This window comes from Protomyctophum bolini (assembly GCF_963924005.1).
Source record: "Protomyctophum bolini genome assembly, chromosome: 5".
In the NCBI taxonomy this organism is placed as follows: Eukaryota; Metazoa; Chordata; class Actinopteri; order Myctophiformes; family Myctophidae; genus Protomyctophum; species Protomyctophum bolini.
In genome coordinates, this window is record NC_137866.1 from 12,240,978 (window position 1) to 12,248,400 (window position 7,423).

Consider the following 7,423-nt stretch of genomic DNA (forward strand, 5'->3'; position numbering starts at 1 on the left):
GAAGATTGACAGAGCAGGTGTCAGATATTATTCAGTCACTATTATGTGGCGATGTCTTCTCTCCAGAAGCCTCCTCCTTCCTGACATACTTGCGTAGGTAACGGATGGCAGACAGAGCACTTATGTTTGCCAGCAGAACTGTATATGTATATAGAAAAATATATATATTTTGTTATCAAACATTATTTGTAACTAACAAAGATTATTAGCTTTAAATCACCTTTACATTTCCCTTGACACACCCAATTAACCATTTAGATGTGTTCACAGATACATATTCGAATGTATGAAAAGGTTACAGTATATGCAGCCATTTACAAGGCAAGCGTCTCTCCGGGTTATGGATTCTAGTCCACGTGTAACTCCAACCAATCCAGTGTGCGTGCTCAAGTTGAGCAGTGATATAGCGTATAATGCATTAAAATACAATCTCTAAAAGTAAACATTTACCGTCAAACCACCATATGATTAAAACAACATATGAATGAAAAACAACAGATAACAAGAACAGCAAAAGACAAATGCCCCGTATTGCAACAATAATACATACCAGCCTTCCATGCGTCTCCAACTTGTGGATTAGAAGACTTCAGCACCCACGAGGCAAATGCAATGCAAACCAAACACATATCAGACTGTCGGAGAGGCAAAAAGGGGGCGTCCAGTCCTTTAAAAACACAAAATACAACTGAGTACTTTAATCCTATAGTGATGACATGGGAAACTCAACTCAACAAATTATGCAGTTCGTAAGAGATCAGGAGAGTCATAAATTGACCTCATGCCACTAACAGCTGAAGCCAAAATCCAAATAATATGATGGGTTTTCATATCATTCCACATCCTGTCCTATTTTCCGGAGTACCTGGAACAATTCCAATCCTAATTGGGAAAAAACACAAGGCTGCTTGAAGTGACCTATAGTCTTTAATACTAGAGGTCATATTGATAAAATATTGATTCGAGGTCCTAGTTTTGAATAAACCTAGCTGTGCTAAATGTGGAATCTATATGGACTTTGTCAACTGAAGGGAAATTAATTTCCATTTACCCTTCAAAGCCAAGCGTGAATTTATACTGGCACCGGCCCCTTGAAGATGGCACCCATTGAGTGAAGTCGAGTTATCACGTACAACCATTCCTCTCTGGCACTTGGCTTTGCACTGCTACACTCTTGGCCAGTCGGTGTCCATTCACAGCTGTGCTGAGCAAGTGTGTAACAGCACGTCCCCCATTTTGGCCAATGTCCATTTGGGTGTAAGGAGTGGTATGAGCACTAGGGGCTGCTAGCAGGGCTTTTAGATAGATAGATACCGGTAGTCTTGTTTAATTTGAAAGGAAGTCTATTTACTAGGTAGTATATGACATGCATCAGTTGTTCTGCATGCATCTCTATGTTGTGTTACAACTGATAATCTGGGAAAATGTCTTACTTGGATTAGCAACAGCCGTCTGCAGATCATCATATTTAACGCAGGGCTGCTCTGCAAGCTGCCTGAGGATCCTGTCCTGATGGTACAGCAGTGGGTCAGGAAAGTGTGCATCGTGACTGCCCAGCATGCCGATGGGATGGATTGCCCTTCGGACAGAACCACTTGTCTGCTTTATAGGCACAACAGCCAGGGAATTGGCTCTCTGATTCTGGCTCACAGAGCTTGTGAAGCAAATATTTCTCAGGGAAAAAGTGTTCTTCCAGAAGAAGTTATGTTGGTCCCCGTCTGTGAAGAAATTCTCATATATGTCAGAAGAAATTGGAGCCTCGTTTGCCTTTTGGCTCAACCTGGTCACCACCTGTATCGGTTGACGGAACTCATCCTCATCTTCATCAGAGGAGGAAGATGGAAAGAAGTAGTCATAACCCTCTGGGAATTGCAGGTTTCTATTTGTGGAAAAAATGGGCAAAAGTTCATCTTTTGATTGACCAGTTGCTACAGCGAGGGGAGAGGAAAAGCTTCCTATATCAAACTCAGAGAAGAAATGGTCGTATGTCTCAGGGACAGAGTCTCCGATATAGCAGGGAGGTAGACTATAGTCTGACGGGATGGGCTTTGACTGCTTTTGCCCAAAGAAATAACCAAATATATTTGCGAGTGAGGTACCGTATCTTTGTGCAGACACATGCTCAGTAAAAGATGAAGGAGACAAAGACACTGTGCTACTGTGTCGCGGAGGCATGCGTTCAAAATAATCTATCTCTACTTCTCCATCCTCTGAGATGGTGGGCCCTCTCCATGCACTGACACAAGGTTCAGACTCCAGTGCCGGTAGGTTATGCACACTTATAGTTTTGGGCATCTTCTTGGGGTACTTTTGTGCAATACTGCTACTGGAAAGGAGCGGTTCAGGAATATCACTCACAGGTCTCGTCATCATATTCTCTGAGTCTTCTCCTAGGCTCACCGGGACATTGCTAATACTGGACATGTCACCACTGGTTTGGTCAGGTTTAGAACCAAAGTAACCCGAGTCTGTCCCATCAGAATTGTCAGAATCCACATTCTCTGGCAACAGTGGGAGAGAGCTGTCTGGGGGAGCATTGTTGGCCGCCCGTAGACCCAAAATGTCCTTTATTGTCAGTTTCTCCATCTCATTCCAAAAAGACGACATAGCAAACACTGAATGTTTAGAGTCTGGTGCATTTTCAATGACATTGTCTGTTTCAAGTGTTGTGAGAGCATCTTCTGCCGTGCTCTCTGAGTGACATTTTTGTTTTGAGGAGTCTTGAAGATCAGACATCTCGTTGCTCCTTTCAGTAGTTTGCGGTACACTTTCTCCATGGACACAGACGTTATTTGGACAGACCGATGAACCAGTATTATTTGACATGCTGGTGACGCTTTCATGTAAGAGCTCCATTATAGGCTCTTTATTTAAAGCAAGGCTGAGATCCACTGATCCACTGGGTGTAATATTTGATCGACTGCTTAACAGGTTGTCTGACGTGGATGGAATTGAATTGTTTTGTCTTTGATTGTTGATTGTAGAAGAATGATTTAATTCACCAGACTGAAGATAACCCTCATTTTGACCATTCATTTCATGTGGTATAGATGGCACCGTTATCTCTGAAGAATGATCTCGTTCGGCTGATAATTTAACAGCTAGGGAATATTTCGTTAGTTGTGTTTTATTATTTTCATCTAAATAACAGGACATACGTTCAGGAGGTGACATATCCTTACTGTCTGATGTTAAATTAGCACCAGACACTTCGGGTGGATTCTCACTGTGGGTTGCATCATGAAGCCTATTTGTAAGCTGTTCGTGCATCGTTTCTTGAGCAGCCAGCTGTTGAGTGTCAGAACTAATCATAACTGTCACAACTGTAGACACGGGAACGTTGGTGTTTTCAGACGTAAATCTACACTGGGCTTCGTCATGACAATTCATTGCCAGAGGTTGTGGAGGCTCAGCCTCGCTTTGACATGTGCCGTCTTCGCCAGAGTTTGCTACCTCCACCACAGGCAGGTCGGACTCACATGTGGATTCTGTGTGACTTTGCTCAGATTTTAAAGCAGAATTGCTTGAGCCTTGGCTTTGTGAGACACTGCTGTGGGTTACTGATGTATCCTGTGCTGTATTAGAACTATTCATTTCATTAGACTGTTTGAGACTCACTCCGTGAGTAGCCTCTCCTTCACATATTGCACATGCTGCCGTTTCTGTGTCCAGTTCTAGCTTACTGGTTACACAAATGGAATTTGAGACTGGCAACCAATGTTCTTTATTCAGTCCAGTAGATCCTTTAAAGTGCAATATGCTGCATGACTGTACATTTGTTGGCAGGTTCACATAGTCACCGGTTTGACCTTGTGGGGTAGCTATTCTGTCAGTGCTGATGATATTTCCCGGCAAGTCTGTTGCTTTGCACCTTGCATCTGTAAGTGTATTTGACAGGTCAAACATATCAGATAAATTCTGGTACTGTCGACAGTCTCTTAAAGGAGTGGATGAGGAAAGAATGCGCACTTTGTTTTCAATAGGAGTTAATGACAGATTGTGTGTGGTTGCTCTCTGGAAAGCCTGCCAATGTGTGGGTAAAACAGTAATGGAAGTCTCAACATTCTTTTCTGTTTTGTTCAAATAAGCCACACTATTATTACCAGATAAATGTGGATGCATTCCTCTTCCCCAGATACAGGACTCATAATCTGAGTCACTCTCATTGGCTATAAACTGCCTCGTGTATCTATGACCAGTTTCCACTGGCTGACCAGTTTCTGACTCCAGCTGACTCCAGCTGACTCGTTTCTTTTTCCTTCTCTTCTTTTTAGTAGAGGGAGACGGACTGCACGCTTGGCTTACTCCACTGTTCAGATGCTTTGGGTCAGCATCGGGTGATCGAAGTGTGACGTCTCTGCCCTTTTCCACTTTACATTTTGACATCACTTCCAGGGAAGCGGGTGATTCATCGCCACGGTTTTTATTGAGGGCCGTTTCGTCTGACAGCACATCTCCCTGGCGTACGTCATTCACCCATTTACCAATGTTCATGTCTGAGCTCAGCAGCTCACCACAGGCAGGTGATTTTTCCGAGCGGACAGCGTCGTCAGATGACTCATGAGACAGTGTCTGCTTTCTCACCTCTGTGCTTGCTGTCGTCATGGACCGCTCCGCCTCTCTGATGAATAATTCTCTTTCGGGGTTAGTTGATTCGCGGACCCCAATTTGTGAGTTACTGGCTGCAAAACAAACACATTTGAAGTCATATTCATCTTTTTTCATCACGCTTTCATTGCTTTTGGTGTTGACAAGATCCACGGTTTCTTTGCTAGTTGTCGTTTCACCGTTGGCAGCCACAGAGTTTAACTTGGGGATGTAGCTTTTTGGCACGGCGCCAATGCTGGCCTGTGGCCCGTCTCTCCACATCTCCTCATCGCCTTGTACTGGCTCCGGGTTTTTTCCAACTCCCATTTGGCTCGGCTCTATAAGCCTCTCAGCTTCTGTGAGAAACCTAAGCCCCTCAAAGAATGTATTGACAGACTGCAGGTGTAGATCCTCTTCACTGCCTGAGAGGACATTCTCCATGCCACCAACACCGTATTTGCAGAGGCGGTGTTCAACAGGAGACCCCTCACAGTCTGGGGGGCCGTAGTCAATGGAGCATTCAGCCTCCTGCAGTAAGCCCACTGCCAGTGGTACGTGGACCTTCGTATCGTTTGCGGTGCGAAAGGACCCCATGTCATCCATGTCACTCATCCCAGACATCCCCGACTCCTCCAACCCAGCTAGTGAGGGAGAGAGCAGCCTGCATTCCTCACAGTCCTGGAAGAAACTGTCCCAGTCCTGATCAGAGATCTGCACGGTATAGTCAAACTCCTCCATTCTGATGCAGAGCAGGGGTTGACCTGCAAAATCAACAAATATATTATTTATTTATGATTATTATTATCATGATTATTATTATTGTTATTTTCTTTTAATTACAAACCCAATACTGTAGTATGGAAAACATGTTTCATCGTTTCTAAATTTACTTTCATTGTAAACAGTTAAACAGTATGAACACAAGATCATGTTTTGTCTGGTTCATTTCATCCATTACTGCCATTCATCAAAAAAAGGTTTGGACAGGGGTGCGATTTAGGGCTAGTACCGTAGAATGTGTGCGTGCGTGTGTCTGCGAGTGAGTACAGTTTATTGCTTTAAGTGTATCTATTGTTGTATGGTTTACTGCTGTATTTATTGTTTATTGTGGACTTTTGTAACTCTTTTTTTACTACTTGCGGCTGTACCACCCTGGATTTCACCCCTGGGGGACTAATAAAGAGTTCATATCATATTCCTCCCATAGTCCTTTAGGAGGAAAGATGGAAAAAGGAATTCTTCAAAGAATCATATATGAATAATTTCCTATAGGAAAGTAGATGGATATTTCACCCTCTCTGTAGTGAATAACAAAATTAAGACATATGAATCTGGAAGGATGTTCAGCGTGTAAAGGACAAAAGTGCAAGCCCAATTAATTACATTATTACTGCTTCCTCAGATCACTAAATCAAGAAATATCATTGACGATGAAGGATCTTTAACGTGCCAGATGGAAGGAAGCCTTACGGTATGTTAAAGGTTTCATGACATTAATTTTCATACATTTTTATTTTAGGTTTTATGACCTCAATTACACCCACACAACCTGAAATTTGATCATTCAGTGGATTTTCTGTGGTTTGGAAGCCTTTTGAGCTGCAATGAAAACAGTAACATCTGCTGGCAAATCCCACTGACATATATTGGATTTGTGGAGTCTTACATCACAATCCACAGAGAAATCTGAGCACTTGTTTGAGCCAGTAAACCCCAGACCACAGAATATCTGCTGAATGTTAAAAGTTCAGGTTTTTTTGGGTGTAATTGAGCTCAGAAAACCTAAAAGAAATAACAAATAATGTAATAAAAATTACAAAAACTTTTTTTATGTCACGATCCCTTTGAAGCACACGTCGGGCAGTGGAAACATGTATTGTTGGAAACACAGTAACACAGCACCATAGAATTAATGCTGAAAAGCACTTTGAACTCCCATGCAAATTTCAACAAGGCAATGTAAGATTTCTGTATACACATTACATTACAAAGGCATTTCTGCAGAAGAAGATGGTACAGATGCTGGACTGTTTTGCCTACACTCCCAACCTGTCCCCAATAGAGAATGTATGGCATGACATTTGAACATATTTTAAGACTTGTGAAAAGGAAGTATTTCAATCGCACTTTAGTTATTTAGTGTGTAATAGTAACTACATCTTGCACGTTTTTGCTATCTCTCTATGTCTGTCCCTTTCTGCATAATGTACTCATACAGGCAGCCAGCAGTGTGGTTTTACCTGTCAGGGCTTTGCTCTCATCCTGCTCTGCACGTGAAGAGGTCTAGAACGTCTGCTGCCCCGGACAGAAATCACGCCACTCCTCCGGACCGGTGTCAGAGCACAACGCTGCAAGCCCCATGATTTGATATATATATAGCGCAGTGTTCTGTCCTGATCACGTAGTACACGCGATGCTGTGGGCTGGCATCTCCAACAGAGGTATAAAGTGTCAGAACTTTAAATAGACCACTCGGACGGCCACACTGCTATGTTCAAGCATTGAACAGAATACTGTTCACTTTTTTTTTCTTCTTCTATTTTTGCATAGACAAATAAAATTGAATAAAGTCAAGTTTATAATTTGTATGCTTTTTTATAGCTTTCTTCTAACTTTTTACTTTTTACTTATTCAAGAGCTATTTAAAAATGTGTGCGACATCATGCAGAACTAAGAATCCAGGGCCGTGCCGTCTTGGTATTTGACTCACTTGGCAGGAACTGCTCCTAAACCTCTCAGCACAGCCTGGGTCACGCGAGGTGTGGCAGCCAGTCGTCAGTCAGCTGATATCTGACTGGGATGATGTCACAAGGGCTGATGAAGGATCTGGATCTCG

At 42.7% G+C, this 7,423-nt stretch overlaps 1 long non-coding RNA gene across 1 annotated transcript; it reads right to left on the reverse strand.

The window, feature by feature from the left end:
- Positions 1-561: 561 nt before the first annotated feature.
- LOC308316149 lies at positions 562-6,902 on the reverse strand. The gene is made up of 3 exons (XR_013964125.1): positions 6,828-6,902; positions 1,434-5,348; positions 562-667 (listed from the first exon to the last, which is right to left on the reverse strand). It is a non-coding gene; the product is annotated as an uncharacterized lncRNA (long non-coding RNA).
- Positions 6,903-7,423: the final 521 nt, after the last annotated feature.